The 16,216-nt window shown below is 35.9% G+C and overlaps 1 long non-coding RNA gene across 1 annotated transcript in view; it reads left to right on the forward strand.

Moving 5' to 3' along the window:
- Window positions 1-15,294, forward strand: part of LOC140471429 (uncharacterized) — a 35,309-nt gene extending 20,015 nt beyond the window's left edge. Inside the window, exon 3 of the long non-coding RNA XR_011957038.1 lies at window positions 14,851-15,294. This is a non-coding gene — a long non-coding RNA (uncharacterized lncRNA). The remainder of the gene's footprint in view (window positions 1-14,850) is intronic.
- Window positions 15,295-16,216: the final 922 nt, after the last annotated feature.

Raw genomic sequence — 16,216 nt, forward strand, 5'->3', positions numbered from 1 at the left:
TCTTCTGAAGGGTAACGAGAGATGGGGAATAAATGCTGGCTGAGACCGTGATGCCCATATCCTGGAAACGGTTTCTATCTCTAGTTGCTGAAACCCAATTGATGTTACTGCAGGATGATGAGGGACGCTGAGTGCATCCTCCAAGAGGCAGCACCATCACATTTCCCCTGCCTACATCCACACAGTAACACCACAACGCCAATGGAACAAAAGGCAGTGAAGCCAAAGGAGAACTGAAATATAGTTCTTCAAGGTAAAGTCATGAAAGGGGATTGGAACAGAGCAGGAACAGGAGACTGAGCTGGATGGTCAGCTGTTTCCCATTGAATGGTGGAGCAGGAGTGAAAGGCTGAATGGTCTCCTCCTGCTGCTATCTCCCAGGTATGTATATAGTCATGGAGCACGGGTAGGAAGGAGTGGGCAGGGATTCTCCAGGAGATTGCACTTCCACAACAGTTTTCAGTGAGCGATGGTTTGATGGATTTTATTGAACATTTATCTTTAACACAAGGTTTCTAAATTTTGGCTTTAAAATGTTGCAAAAGCTTTTTGCACAGCAAATAAAATTAAAGAAAATAACGTAAACTGTCTGAATATAACAGTTTTAACGCTTTCAACCTCCTGTAAAACAAAATCCTGTCTATTCCCAGACACCATCACTTTCCAGCTACTCAAACTCCAGGGAAATATTCCCTCCCTGTCTGAACCTTTGGTTTGATTTAACTGCTTTTCAGTTGTCATTCTGTGAGGTGTGAAGCGTTCTTTTTCCCCATTTCTCTGACCCAGAAATGTGAGTACAGCAACCTTCCCACCATCAAAATTATCATTCTGCCATTGTGCTTTTGGTTAACCTATAATCTCCAGCAGTGCAAAAGTGAGGACTGCAGATGCTGGAAACCAGAGCCTTGATTAGAGGGGTGCTGGCAAAGGCCTCTCGCCAAAACGTTGATTTTCCAGCTCCTCGGATCCTGCCTGACCTGCTGTCCTTTTCCAGCACCACTCTAATCTACACATATAATCACCAGCAGTAAACCATTTGTGTAACCAATTGAATATTTCCAAACAAAGCCTATTACGGGTCAAGCAAACCATTACAAGTGACAGAGTGAGAAGGGACTAAATCAAAGTAGAGTTGTGGGGAGGGGGTAGCGGTGGAGATAAAGTACTGTATCCCCTACAGTGCCCACCTCTATCTAAAGGCATCGAGAGCATTGATCCACACTACATGCTCCTTCTCCAAGGACACCCTGCTGTGTAGCCTTTATCCTTAATCATAGAATAAAATCCCTACAGTGTGGAAGGAGAGCAGTGGCCCATCAGACCCCACCGACCATCAAAAGAACATCACGCCCAGAGCACTCTAACAGTGTAACACTGCATTTCCCATGATGCACCTATTCTGCACAATCCTGGACACTGGACAATTTAGCACAACTGATCCACCTAACCTGCACATCTTTGGACTGTGGGGAAACCAGAGCACCTGGAGGGGACCCACACTATCACGGGGAGAATGTGGGGACTCCACACAGGCCGTTGACCAAGGCTGGACTCCAACCTTGTACCTGGTGCTGTGAAGTAGCCGTGCTACAATCACAATTTAAATCAAAACGGATGATCCCTGCTCATTGTCGCATTGCTGTTTGTGGAGACTTACTGCTCAGAGAGACATCCTGAGGTTCAGAAAGTGGCAATGTAAGTTCAGTCACCTCCAGCCCAGTTAATGTGGTTAACAACGACATCAATACTCCAACAGTGTCATCATGTACAAGGTCCACTCCTGACTCTGATGGACAGTAACATCAGAATCAGAGTCCTGCAGTCCACACGGAGCAGGTGGATGACCACGTCCCTGTGAGCACTCACTGGGCTCTCAATCGTGTAGAAGATGCAGCAAATCCCGTGTCACACAGAGGGGTGAACAGCAACTACCCAGTGTGAACACGCTGGGGTCTCAGTGGGGCAGGATGAATCACTGAATCCCCTCTCCCACACTGACCATCTGAATGTCCTCTCCCCCCGTGTGTGGACTCACTCGGGATTCCGCAGGTGCTGCATTTGAGTGAATCTCCCTCCACACTGGGAACAAGTGAATGACCTTTCCCCAGAGTGAGCTCGCTGGTGTTTAAGCAGATCAGAGGACTGAGTGAATCCTTTCCCACACACTGAGTAGGTGAAAGGCCTCTCCCCAGTGGGAATGCACTAATGTTTCCGCTGGTGAGAGATTTGAATGAATCCTTTCTCACACATGGAGCAGGTGAAGGGTCTAAATCCACTGTGCTATCTCTGGTGCCTCAGCAGATTGTAAGATCGAGTAAATCCCTTCCCATACGTGGGGCAGGTGAACAGCCTCTCCGCAGTGTGACTGTGTCGGTGGGTGTCCCACTGGGTGGGGTGAGTGAATTCCTTATTCTGATTGAGTACGTCCTCCTGTTTTCTCGTTTGTTATCGACAATCGCATTCCCCTCGCACCAGAGCCTGTTCCAGTGTTACAGAAACAACAGAATGGTCAGCTACAGCTGGTCACCTGACTGATCACTGGACACGAACGGTTCACTCTCCACAGATGCTGCCAGACCTACTGAATTTTTCTAGCAATTTCTGATTTCCCAGCATTTGCAGATGTTTAGTTTTCCAAAACTCATCTTGTGTGTTTCAGAGGAGTTTATTGATGAAATTAGACGGTTTTGAAAGTTGTACATTAGGTCACACATCAGCTATGATCATCATGAATGGCAGAGCAGAGTTGAGGGGCTGAATGGCCTCCTCCTGTTCCAATGAAAGTTACCCATCGGCAGCTTGTTGTTACATTTCCCCTCACTGCTCACTTCACCTCCATGTCTAACACACTGTTACTGACTGAACAAACCTGCTCATGGTCAGTGGCTCCCTCTCCTGCCACCCGGGTTTAACTCTCATCATGGAATGCTGTCTCGTATTACTGCAGGAATGCCCACAAGGACTAATCCTGGATGTTCAACGTTTGGGAGAAGATTTGTAGCTCGGGTGCTCATTGTTGTGGTTCTGTTTGCCGAGCTGGGAATTTGTCTTGCAAACGTTTCGTCCCCTGTTGAGGTGACATCCTCAGTGCTTGGGAGCCTCCTGTGAAGTGCTTCTGTGCCGTTTCCTCCGGCATTTATAGTGGCCTGTCTCTGCTGCTTCCGGTTGTCAGTTCCAGCTGTCCGCTGTAGTGGCTGGTATATTGGGTCCAGGTCGATGTGTTTGTTGATAGAGTCTGTGGATGAGTGCCATGCCTCTAGGAATTCCCTGGCTGTTCTCTGTTTGGCTTGCCCTATAATGGTAGTGTTGTCCCAGTCGACTTCATGTTGCTTGTCATTTGTGTGTGTGGCTACTAAAGATAGCTGGTCGTGTCGTTTCGTGGCTAGTTGGTGTTCATGGATACGGATCGTTAGCTGTCTTCCTGTTTGTCCTATGTAGTGTTTTGTGCAGTCCTTGTCCCATGCAATGATCACGCAGTTTTGTCAATTTGTATTTTAAAGAATTGTCATGAGATTCCTGTTTATTTAACAGTATTATTCATTTATTCTATTCTTATTTTAAAATATTGTTTAATTTCCAGTTCATTACACACAGAAACTACCTAATTAATTCCCATTCACATTACAACAATAAACAGCTGATTAGTTTTCATTTGAGAAACTACAATGAGACACAATATTGCAGTCCTACCGTCCTGAGTGGGAACATTATGAAAGGAGCTTATGGAGCTGTGGCAGTGTCTCTATTACTAAACCCGAGGGAAGGTTTCAACTCACACCTCCAACAGAAATATACCAAGAGCTGCTCTGAATGTTGATTAGAGAGTACCTAAGCACAGACTGAACTGCTTTTCAATCCAACATTAGATCTGCTTTTATCTATTATATCAATCATCACAAAATCTGATACTTATCAGATTACCAGGTTACCAAGAAATATGCGTTGGAAAATTCGCTTTAGCCACTTTGCTTTTACAAAAAGACTTTCATCTATCCCTGTTTTCTCTAAGTGAAAGAAATCTGAAGAAGATTTTCACTTTTACGAAAAAAGGGGACATGTTTCCCATATAAATTAATGCTTCTTCGACTAACGCCTTTTCAGATTATGTAAGGTTTCATAATAATGCTTTAATTTCGGATAGTGGGGATATCTGTATCGAATTCTGTCGCTTATAAATTCCTGGAGAATATTTGAAACTGTTGCAGAATTCAAGATTACGATGTCTAAGTAATTAGATTGATTTTTTTTTGTTACAAAGGGGCAAGTCCAAACAATTGAAACACATTAAACATTGTTCTCTCATGCTATAAATTTGAAATAAAGTTGATACCTTCTTCAGTAAACTAACAAACTCTACCATCTATTACTTGTCAGTCAGCTGATTGCCTACTTTGTAACTAAATGTTGTGATTCATCTAAATATTACTCTGTCCTTTGATCAAAGTGAATTTGTAATTGTTGTTCAGTTTATGAATTGTCAGATACTTGTTTTTATTTTTCCATTCACCTGTTCATTTTGACCGTAAGATTGAAATGCTTTGAAAATATTGGAGTTTATCATTTAAAAATAAGGTTTGCACATCTCTCACATATCTCATTTCTTGTATTATGATTCAAGAATGTTTTCTGGTGGAATTCAAGTAAATTCCAGACATTTGTTCACTTCAATTAAGGTCTTTAACACCCAGTTATCAATCTGATGTTAATGTTTCAGCTGGTTACATTGACATTGATTAGGTACTCATTCAGAGAGATCAACTGACAATTATAAACTATTTGCAGGATTATTGAATTGAAAGAAAGATTCAGACGTGCAAACATTTTTTGGAAGGAATTGCTATTTCATTCAAATGTGTAGGCTTTTCAAGAATTCTATATCGCCTTTCACTGGTTTTCTTGAAGAGAAATCAAATTTATAATTCATGTGAATGCAAATGTGTTCGTATTTTGAAATTTGCATCAGATTTAAGAAGAAAAAGAGGAAGAATTAACATGAAAACTTCAGTGAATAGAAAGCACAGTAAATTAAATTGACAGAGGCAACTTTTAGTATTATCTCTGAATATTCAGTCAAATATTTCTAATGTCAAAAGAGAGTGGTGCCGGAAAAGCACAGCAGGTCAGGCAGCATTCGAGGAGAAGCAGAATCAACGTTTTGGGAATGAGCCCTTCATCAGGAATCTTTTCTGATGATGGCCTAATGCCCAACAGGTTGATACACCTGCTCTTTGGATGTGCCTGCCCTTTTCCAATGCTACAGCTTTCCTCACTTTCTCCAACTATGTTAAATGAACACGAACTGAAAATGTTCGTGTCAGCAGTTGAACAAGACCAAATTAACACATTTTTTGCAATATTTATAGTGAAAACCTGTTTGAGAACATGCAACAAATCAGATCAAACAACACCTCTTGCCGTTAGAACCCTTGGCCATTCATAATAAAGTATAACCATGCTTTGAACAACCAGTATGGTGTATAACTACTGAACTGAAATACCAGAGGACAACAATTGCATTTATTGGAGGGAATGATAACCAGATCCTTTATGTGATAATGGTGATTGATCTCAGAAACAATAACATTTTACTGTGATTATTCCACTGAACAGTACTTAGATGGTCATGAAGAGCTTTGTGCGGCTTTATGTGCAGTGTTTTCTGTGAACGTTGATTTCAGTAACATTGAGATATTTTACAAGATTGACAATTGACAGTTAAAGATAAGTTTTAAATGCAACATTTTAAAAAATTGTCAGTTTTGTTTAGCAAAACACAATTCTAAGTTTATGGAATCCCTACTGTGTGGAAACAGGCCATTTGGCCCAACAAATCTACACTGACGTTCCAAAGAATAATCCACTCAGCACCATTCTGCTCTCCGATTACTGGACATTTACCCCTGACTAATGCACATAACCTACACATCCCTGAACAGAACATGCAGCTTAGCATGGTCAATGTACCTAACCTGCATATCTTTGGATTGTGGGAGTTAACCAGAACATGCAAACTCCACAAAAACATGTGGCCGAGGATGGAATCAAACCCAAGTGCATAACACTGTAAGACACGAGTGCTAACCACTGATCCTCTGTTCTCAATGCCTAACCCCATGCAAGAAGTGAGATAAGTGAGAGACGTGCAAAGTCAAATTTCAAACGAACACTCTCTGATGTTGCCAAAGCGTATCAATCTTACATTCAATATGTATAGGTGAATCGAAAACAAAAAATAGAAATCCCTGACAAATCATGAATGAACAATAATTAGAAAATTAATATGATCAAAGGGAACAACAATATTCAGGTGAATTGCATTGTTTAAATACAAATTTGGGAATGAGCTAACTAATGAATAACGGGAAGTGACATTTGTTTATTTCACTGATGACGAAATTGACTTGCTTTTCATCTTTGTAACACTGCAGAATAACAATTTATGTGCCTGAAATGTTTGAATTAAGCTCTTCCCAATAAAAGAAATCAGTACAATCACATTGACTTCTTCATCTTTAAGACTGCAACAATATCAAATACTTTCCAGGAATTTAGAACTAGCAGAATTAGTTAATTTGGTTTCTTGGGAACTCAAAGAGAATAAACAGCAGATTCTGTGAATTAGTCATTCAATGTGATTATTCAGCTGAAGACAACATCCCATCTTTGCAAAAATGCTCAACTTTGAAAAATTCAAAATCCATTGTCATTGTTTAATGAAACAATACAGAAATGTTAATTCTTTTTCATTTGACTTAACAAAACGCAGGAATTATACATGATTTTGTGTCATGAAAAATACTTCAATCTTATGATGATTAGAAATACAGTAAATGTTCGCATCAAAGTGAAATATATTTAAATGAATTCAATTATGTTTCTTTCGGTAAAATAAGAATTAATATTAACAATGATTGAGAGATTGCACACTATATTAGTTATTCATGTAAAGAGCCATAATTCCACGTTTACAGCACGTACTGGATTGAATAATTATTAGGTATGAGCAACAACTGAATTATAAAATTCGATCAATGAATTTAGAAATAATGAGAAATCTCGTTTTGCTATGTGACTGAGGAATATGTGCAAACAAACAGGAATTATTGCAATGAAAAGTAATTGCAGGTCTGTGAATTTAAATTCTGTGATTACGGAGATCATTCAAATAAGCAAACATCAGACATTCACAATTAATGTTGGATGGGAAGTCCTTAGATCCACTGTGGGAAACTTGACCTGAAAATAAAGTTTCATATTGCAACGTTGGTACTCAGAAACAATTGGTTAAATTAAAATGTGAATCTCACTTTACTTGTTCAAAAGACTTTCTTAAATAATTGCACGATTATTACCATGACAATGACTTGATAATGTTGCTATATGAGCAATTAAAATGATTCAATATTTCAAAATATTTGCTGTTATGTTGATTGGATATTTATTAAAATTGGTAAATTGTGGAATAAAATATAGTAACTAGCTTTATGAATTGAAGAAAAAATGAGCCATTCAGTGATTATAGAAATTTTTTTCTTTCTTTACTAAAAAATGAAGGTAACACAAGAAATATAAATTTCTATCAAATGGTTTCATCATAGAGACATGTTATTTTAATTTAGATGATAAATATTATGGTCAGAATTCAGACATTTTTGCCAGAATTTGGAAGAAAGTTAATAGATAATGAAAGTGAGCATGAAAGTGAACAAATGATACAGTCAATGACATTTGGTACATAAAGGAATTATAATAATTGTTCATTATTGTACAGTGATGAATAATGTTGGAATAGAAAAGACAAAGAATTAACATGTTCAAAACAGTTCTTTTCTTACAATTAAATGAAACCAATAATCATTTTGCAAAGCACGTGATTTGGAAAAAAAAACCCAGTCATTTACTGTGTTATATAAACTGAAAACTACTTCCATTTTGCAAAAATGGAAACTTTCCCAAATTCAAAACTTAGGTTTGCTGAATTATACAACAAAAATGGTTGTAATTTGAAATATCTCTTGCACACAAATTTAAAATAAGTAATCTTAAAGATTTTTAGAATGACAAAACGTTTGTTGTTTGCATGATTGTATTACAGTCAATATCCGTGATAAAGTAGAAGCATTGTTTTAAACAACATAAATCATCTTTAACTACTGAACTGAAATAGAAGATATCAGTTCCACTTGTTGCATGGAATAGTAAACAAATGCTTACTGTTGTCATTGGTTTCAGGAGCAATAAGGTACTTACTCAGGTTATTCTACTGAACAATAATCAGATGGTGATGGAAGTCTTTGTGTTGCTTTATGTGTATTGTTCAGTGTGAACATTGGGTTCGATAAAATTGAGGTATTTGCATGAATTAGGAACAGAGTGATAATTGAGTGCGAATGATCTGATTTAAAATCAGACAGTTTTTGATATTTACGAGGATTGCTGAATGAAACGTTCTTAAACCATCATGCAATCAATGGCATAAGTGAGAGATATGCAAATTGAACTTTCAAGTGAACACACCCTGATATTTTCACACCATTTCAATGTCACATTCAATATAAATAGATGACTGGAAAGCTAAAAACAAATCTCACACAATTCATAAATTGACCAGTAATTAAAAATTGATAAATAATAGCAAGTGACATTTGTTTATTTTACTGAAGAAGTAATTGATCTTTTCTCATATTTATAGCACTGGAACATAAAATTCTGTGTTGTTTTAACTAAGATCTACAGAACAAGAGAAAATTAATGACTATCATGACTTTGTATATTTCAGCTTTATGACTGCAACATTCTCAAATATTTTCTGAGGAATATTGATTGAGTGGAATTAGATACATTTTGCTATGAGTAACTAGAAGAAAGTATATAGCAGATACTGTGATTATTGGAATGGACGATGAGACCTCCAAATAATCTACTGATATTGTGATTGGATATACAGTAAGTGTCAGAATCAAAGTAAATTATAATCAAATCAATTCAAAAATGTTTCCAAGTTTAAAATAAATACAATATTCACAATGATTGAGAGATTGTACATTGTAATGTCCTTGCAGTATTTATTGTACAGAAGCATAATTCCACATTTGTAGCCCTTACTGGATTGCACAATTATTAGATATAAGATATATTAGCAACAAACGGATTTTAAAAATATATATTCGTGAATTTGAGAATAATGAGATATCTCATCTTGATATTAGACTGAGTAATATGTAGAAATGAAGAGTAATATCGCAGGGAAAAGGAATTGGAGTTCTCTGAATTTCAAAGGCTGAGATAATTGTTATATTTCACCTGAGCAAAAATCAGACATTTACAAAGAATTTTGCACGGGATATTATTGGTCGTTTGGTATGTGCATGGGCCTGAACAAATAGGTATTAATATAGTAGCATTGACAATAAGAAAGAATGAATGAAATGTTCAAAAAAACACTGCATTTTTACAAAGTCTATGTTAAATTGCTGTGCAATTATTGTAATTGATTATTGCTTTTAGAATCCTGACAGATAAATTGACTTAATATTTTGAAAACACTTTGCTCTGATGTTGATTGGATATTCATTAAGATTAAGAAACTGAAAATTAAAGCATAAAACTTAGCTGTATGATGTGAAAAAAATCATTCAGCAGCAATTGAAAAAAAATGATTTTGTTTAAAAATGCAGGCAATGCAAGATTTATATGGTTCCAATAGTTTTATTGAAGAGTCATGTCAATTTTGTTGATGTAATTTTTACCACAATAAATGTTTCGAGATTTATTTTAGAATTAGGAGGAAAAGAATTAGGCCATGAAAGTGACTATTATTGTGAACAAAATACAGGGTCACTGACATTTGATACGGAAAGGAATTCTCATAATTGTGTGATTATTGTTCACTGACATCTAATATGGGAGGAAAAGGAGAATTGTCAACATTTCCAAGCAATTTTGTTTCTTATAATGAAATGAAAATAAATATAATTTTGTAGGGCAATTTGTTTGAAAAAAGGAAACAGTGATTTCATATGACATTTGAGCTGAAGACTCGTTCCCGTTTCCCCCATTGTAGTCTTCACAATAATTTAAAACTTAGTGTTGGTTGAACAAAAGAACAAATGGATATAATCGAAATGTTTTCTTGTACACCAAAAAAAGTAAATGTAAAGCAATTTTATCATGAAAATTATATCGCTCTGAATGTAATCATTTCACACACAATAAATGTATGTGTTGAATTGAAATGTCATCATAGCTGTAGAATTGTTTTCACTGGCAGGGAATGAGGACTCAGGAGGCAATCTGAGCTCAGGCATGTGGAAGATGTTTACTCATGTTTACTCATGCAGCAATCAGTTAATGAAGGGATCATCCCCCGAGATCAATCTCGGAAGGGAGATCCATAACACACTGTAACATGTACAGTAAAAAGCAGCATTTTTATGGACTTTCTGCATCACAATGGCCACATGCAATGTGATTACAGCCCTTCCCTCCTCATCCAGCCACCCAATTGAAACACATAATCGCAGATGGGCATTCTAATGGACATCCCCAGATTCCTATTGGGATCATTCCATGCATCTTATTGACTTAGATTCCAAAGTTATTCCTGAACTCCCTCAGGCCTCTCAGGATATCTTATCAGTTGGGACATTTTGAGTTCTGCTATTCATTATATTTTATTTTATCAAAGCCAATTACTCCTCATATTGTTCACTGTCTTAATTATATAGTACAAAGAAATAGAAAAGACAGTTAATTTTAGCTTACTTGCTATAAGATTAGTAATATGACTTAGTTATAAAGTTTGTTATATTGTGTAAAATTATACAGCTACTCTTTCTGTCAGGACTTTATAATTAATGAGCAGTCAACATCATACCGTGAAGTTAATTCCTAAAACTAGCTAACTTCAAATCTCTGGCTAAATGCTTTTCTATAATGTTTTTAGGAGGCATTGGTTACATATATCAAACTTATGTTGCAAATTTCCCCTATTATACTCAAGAATCTGTAATTAGAACCTTTGTTTAATATTCTGAGTAACTGTAAAATAATAACTATATCTGACAAATGAACTTTTCTGTTGTCATGATAGCTGCTTAGTGAGTTAACTGGGCTGCACCCTGCAGCTGCTGTTTATTCATTTACTGGGACAATTATCCTTTCATTTATGAGGATCAGGATTGGTCATTTGTCTGTATGTCGGCATGCTGTTATCAAGAAATTTCTGGAATGCTGTAGTCCTGGCGTTGGAGTAGGTCCATTGGTAGTGTGCTTTCTTTTAATTTAAGGCTGAAACAGAATGTTAGTGTCGTTTATCACCCCCTGACACCTTGTATTTTAGTTCTAAGGTAGGCTGCGTGTTTTTGATTGTCAGGCATTTTGTATGAGCCAATATGGACCATTCTATTGCAGGTGGGGGTAGGCCATGCCCAGAACAGCAAATCAGCTAAGATTCAAGTATTGAAATAAAAATCACCATTCGCTACCATTGGTTTCTGTACAATGCAATACGTTTACGTTACTGAGCCTTAATTTCACACTTAAAGCTGGATATACTGGATTTGATCAATTCTTAAATATTAGATATAAGCAACAATTAATCTTAAAAACATTTCATAGCAAACTTAAAAATGATTAGAAATCTCAGGTGTAAAAATGAACAGCATTTATTGGAGTGTAAAATAATCAGACGTCTCTTAATATGTAAGGACGAATATTAATCCAATGATTTCTGTGAACGTTCAAATGAGAAGGGAACAGATATTATCTGTGAGTGTTGGATAGGGAATCATTAATTAGTTTGTGTTTGCGTTATCCTGGAATAAGAGAACTATTATTCTTCTTTTAATATTGACACTAAGAAATAATGGATTAAATTAAAATGTGAATTTGATGATGTTTGTTTCAAAACCTAAACTGAATTACTGTGTGATTTTTGGAATGACAATGAATTGATAATTAATTTTAGAACTTTGGCAAAGTAAATGATTCAATATTTCCAAATGGATTTGCTCTGATGTTGACTAGATATTTCTTAATCTGTCAGCTGAGAATGCAAATTCTGGCGTGATGACATGGAAAGACATTAGACATTCAGTGAACGTTGATCAGAAATGGTTTGTCATTCACAATTCTCAGATCTTCAAGACTTCTATCCTTGGTTTCTCTACTTGTCTTCTGGAGAAATATAATATATAACAAGAACAAATTCTGCATTGTATTTAATTCATGCAATTTTTCATATCATCAATATTTAGACATTTGAGTCAGAATTATAATGAAAATAAGTCAATAAGGAAGATTTATTTTCACAGAAGCATACAGTCAACAGCATTTATCAACTTATTTGTTTCAATAATGTCTCTGAATAAACGGATAAATACATTTAATGGGGATCTGTTGACAATGTAATGAACCACAATATCATTTTATCATAATTTTTGGATTGGAAATCTATCAGAAAATAAATCCTATATTCAGGACTTGCTTCATCTCGATACATGTTACACGTAGTCATAACATGTCATCATGGGTCTGGGAAAGATGTAGTGTGTAAATGATAATAAGGTGTCTCCTCCATATGTTTGGATCTGGTGAGACTGTGATGTTTGCTATGATTATTCATCCTGAGCACAATAAGGCACGTACAAAGTGTTTTTCACCGACCAGTAATTAATGGTCTTGAAGACCATTACAAGTACTTTGATTTCAATAATGTTGAGCTGATTTCCATGATCTGGGAAATGTTTCACAACATTTTACCAAAATTCTGGATTCTAAGCATTCAATGTGTTTCGTGCAAACACCCTTCACTTGTCGTCATTCTCAAGTGAGGTGTCTAATGCTCAGGCACTGGCTGGAAGTCAAGGTGCCAGGAAGTCTGCTTCAACCTCTCCAAAACACAGCTCTTGGGCTGGTTGTAACAGGATCTCCCGAACCTTTGTGAGCTCTTTGACCGGGCTTTCCACTGTTTTCTGGAGCTGGTTACTTTGTCTACTGTTTCCTTTACTTTGACCTTTTTAGCTCTGCTTTCCCCAGCTGTAGGAATATTTAGAATGTTCAATTATGGGCCACAGGTCACTTGACCTTAGCGGACAGATAAAATATGGTTCACTTATTGTTGTAATAACGAATTGAGAATGAATCTTTGCATTTTAACAAATAAAATGTTTCAATTTTATCAGTGGTTTACAATGACATTGATTAGATAGTCATTAAGAGAGATCAACTGACAATTATATTGCAGCTATTTGCAGGATTATTGAATTGAAAAAGGATACAGATGTACAGAGATTTTTTTGGAAGGCATTGCTTTTTTAATTCTAATATCTTTGTTGTTCAAGAGGTCTATGTAGCTGTTCATTGGTTCTCTTGTCCAGATGCTAGTTAATAATTCATATCGCTTTTATTGTGCCCGGAGTTTTGAGATTTGTATCAGATTAAGACGAAAATGAGGAGCTATTAAAATGAGAACTTGAGTGAATAGAAAGCACAGTAAATTTAAATTATAGAGGAAACAGAGAGTATTTGCTCCAAATAAGCAAATTTTTTTTAATGTCGAAAGTGTGGTGGTGGAAAAGCACAGCAGACCAGGCAGCATCCATGGAGCCGGAGATTCCCGATGAAGGCTTATGCCTGAAACATGGTTTCTCCTGCTCCTCAGATGCTGCCTGACATTCTGTGCTATTCCAGCACCACATTCTTGACTCTGATCTTCAGCATCTGCTTTCCTCACTTTCTCCAAATATTTGTAATGGACATGAACTGAAAATGTTAGCCTCAGTAGTTGAACAAAACCAAATTTACACTTTTTTGTGCAATATTTGGACTGAAAACTGTTTGTGATCATGCAACACATTCGGACATATGAACACCTCTTCCATTAGAATCCTTTGCCATTCATAATAAAGAATAACCACTGCTTTGAACAACCAGTATCGTGTGTAATTATTGAACTGAAATACCAGAGGACAACTTCTGCATTTATTGGAGGGAATGATAACCAGATCCTTACTGTCGCAGTGGGGATTGATCTCAGGAACAATTCTGATTATTCCACTGAACAGTAATTAGATGGTCATGAAGAACTTTGTGTGGCCTCATGTTTAGTTTTTTGTGTGAGCAATGATTTTAAAAATATTGAGATATTTTACAAGATTTAGGAACACTGATAATCAAGTGTTCAAGGTATTAACTAAAGTCAACTTTAAAAAAGTTAGAATTGCTTAGAGAAACACAATTAAACTATTGTAGAATCCCTGTTAGCACAGTGTGGTAACAGGTCATTTCGTTGAAAAAAATGACCCTCCAAAGAGTAACCCATCCAAACACTTTCCCAACCATACTCCTCTACATTTACTGCTGACTAATATACACATCCCTGAACACAATGTGCAGTTTAGCATGGCCAGCTCACCTAACCTGCACGTCTTTGGATTGTGGGAGGAAACCACAGCAAAGTCACATAGACTTGGAGAGAATGGGTAAAGTACACAAAGACAGTCACCAAGGATGGGATCAAACCGAGATCACTGGCACTGTGAGGTAGCATTGTTAATGACTGAGCCACTGTGCAACTATATGCAATAAGTAAAATCAGTGAGAGGTAAGCAAAGACAAATTTCAAATAAACACCCTCCGCTATTGTCAAAGCACATAAAATTTACATTCAATACGAATAGATGAATGGAAAACAAAAAAAACTCCAACAATTCACGAATGAAAAATAATTAGAAATTTAATTTGATCAAATGTCATTCCAATATTTAGATGAATTGCAATTTTTAATAACAAATGTAGGTAATGAGCTGACTAATGAATAATTGGAAGTGGCATATGTTTACTTTACAGACGAAGAAAGCGACTTGTTTTCTCTCCTTGTAACACGGCAGAATAACAATGTGAATGTCCGAAATGTTTGAATCAAGCTCTTTCGAACAAAAAACTAATCACTTACAATCACTGAGCCATTTCACCTTTAAGACCACAACATTCGCAAATATTTTTCAGGAATTTAGAACCAGCAGAACTAGTTAATTTCTTTTCTTGGGAACCCGAAGAAGAGAATAAACAGCAGATACTGTGAAGAAGTCATTCAATACGAACATTCAACTGAAGACAACATTCCTTCTTTCTAAAAATGTTCAACTTTCAAAAATTCAAAATTTATTGTCATTATTTAATGAAATAATAAAGAGATGCTGATGCTTTTTCATTGGATTTTGTTGCATGAAAAATGCTTAAGTCTTAAGTGTTAGCATTGAAGTGAAATATATTTACATTAATACAACTATGTTTCAACAGGTAACATAAATATTGATTGTTACAATGAATGAGAGATTGTACAGTGCAATACATATGAAGAATTAACATGATTCAATATTTCAAAAGCACTTTGCTGTGATGTCGATTGAGTATTTATTAAGATCAGTGAACTAAGGAATAAAACATAGTAGCTAGCTTTACGTATTAAAGAAAAAATGAGACATTCAGTAATTATTGAACAATATTCTTTTCTGAACTCAAAAATATATGCAATATACAAATTGCGAATTTCTTTTCACTGGATTCCTTGTAGAGATAGTACGTTGATTAATATTATAATCAAAGTATCAGAATTAGGAAGAGAATTAATAGATCATGAAAATGAGCATGAAAATAAACAAACAATGAAGTCACTGCTGGGTGGTATATAAAGCGATTGTAATAATTGTGTCATTATTGCACAATGATGAATAATGTTGGAATTGAAACAACAAAAAAATCAACACTTCTTTTCTTACAATGCAATGAAAGCAATAATCATTTTGTAGCATGCATGATTGGAAAAAGCAGTCTTTTAATATGACATACAGTGAAGACTAACCTTTTTGCAAAACTGTAAGAAGCTCATAAATTCAAAATGTAGCGTTTGTTGAATTTGCAACAAAATGGTTATAATTTGAATTGTCTTTTGCACACACACAACAGAAGAGGAGCTTAAAGATTGTTAGAATATTTTTTAAAAATGTTTCCAGTGTTATTGTATTACAGTCACTATCCATGATAAATTAGAATTATTGGTTTAAACAACAAAAATTTTCATTAACGACGGAACTGAAATGTAAGATATCAAATGCATTTACTGCATGGACGAGTAAACAAATGCTTACTGTTGTCATTAGTCTCAGGAACAATAAGATACTCAGGTTATTCCACTGAACAGTAATTAGCTGAT

The sequence above is a fragment of the Chiloscyllium punctatum genome, unplaced genomic scaffold, assembly GCF_047496795.1.
Source record: "Chiloscyllium punctatum isolate Juve2018m unplaced genomic scaffold, sChiPun1.3 scaffold_84, whole genome shotgun sequence".
Classification (NCBI taxonomy): Eukaryota; Metazoa; Chordata; class Chondrichthyes; order Orectolobiformes; family Hemiscylliidae; genus Chiloscyllium; species Chiloscyllium punctatum.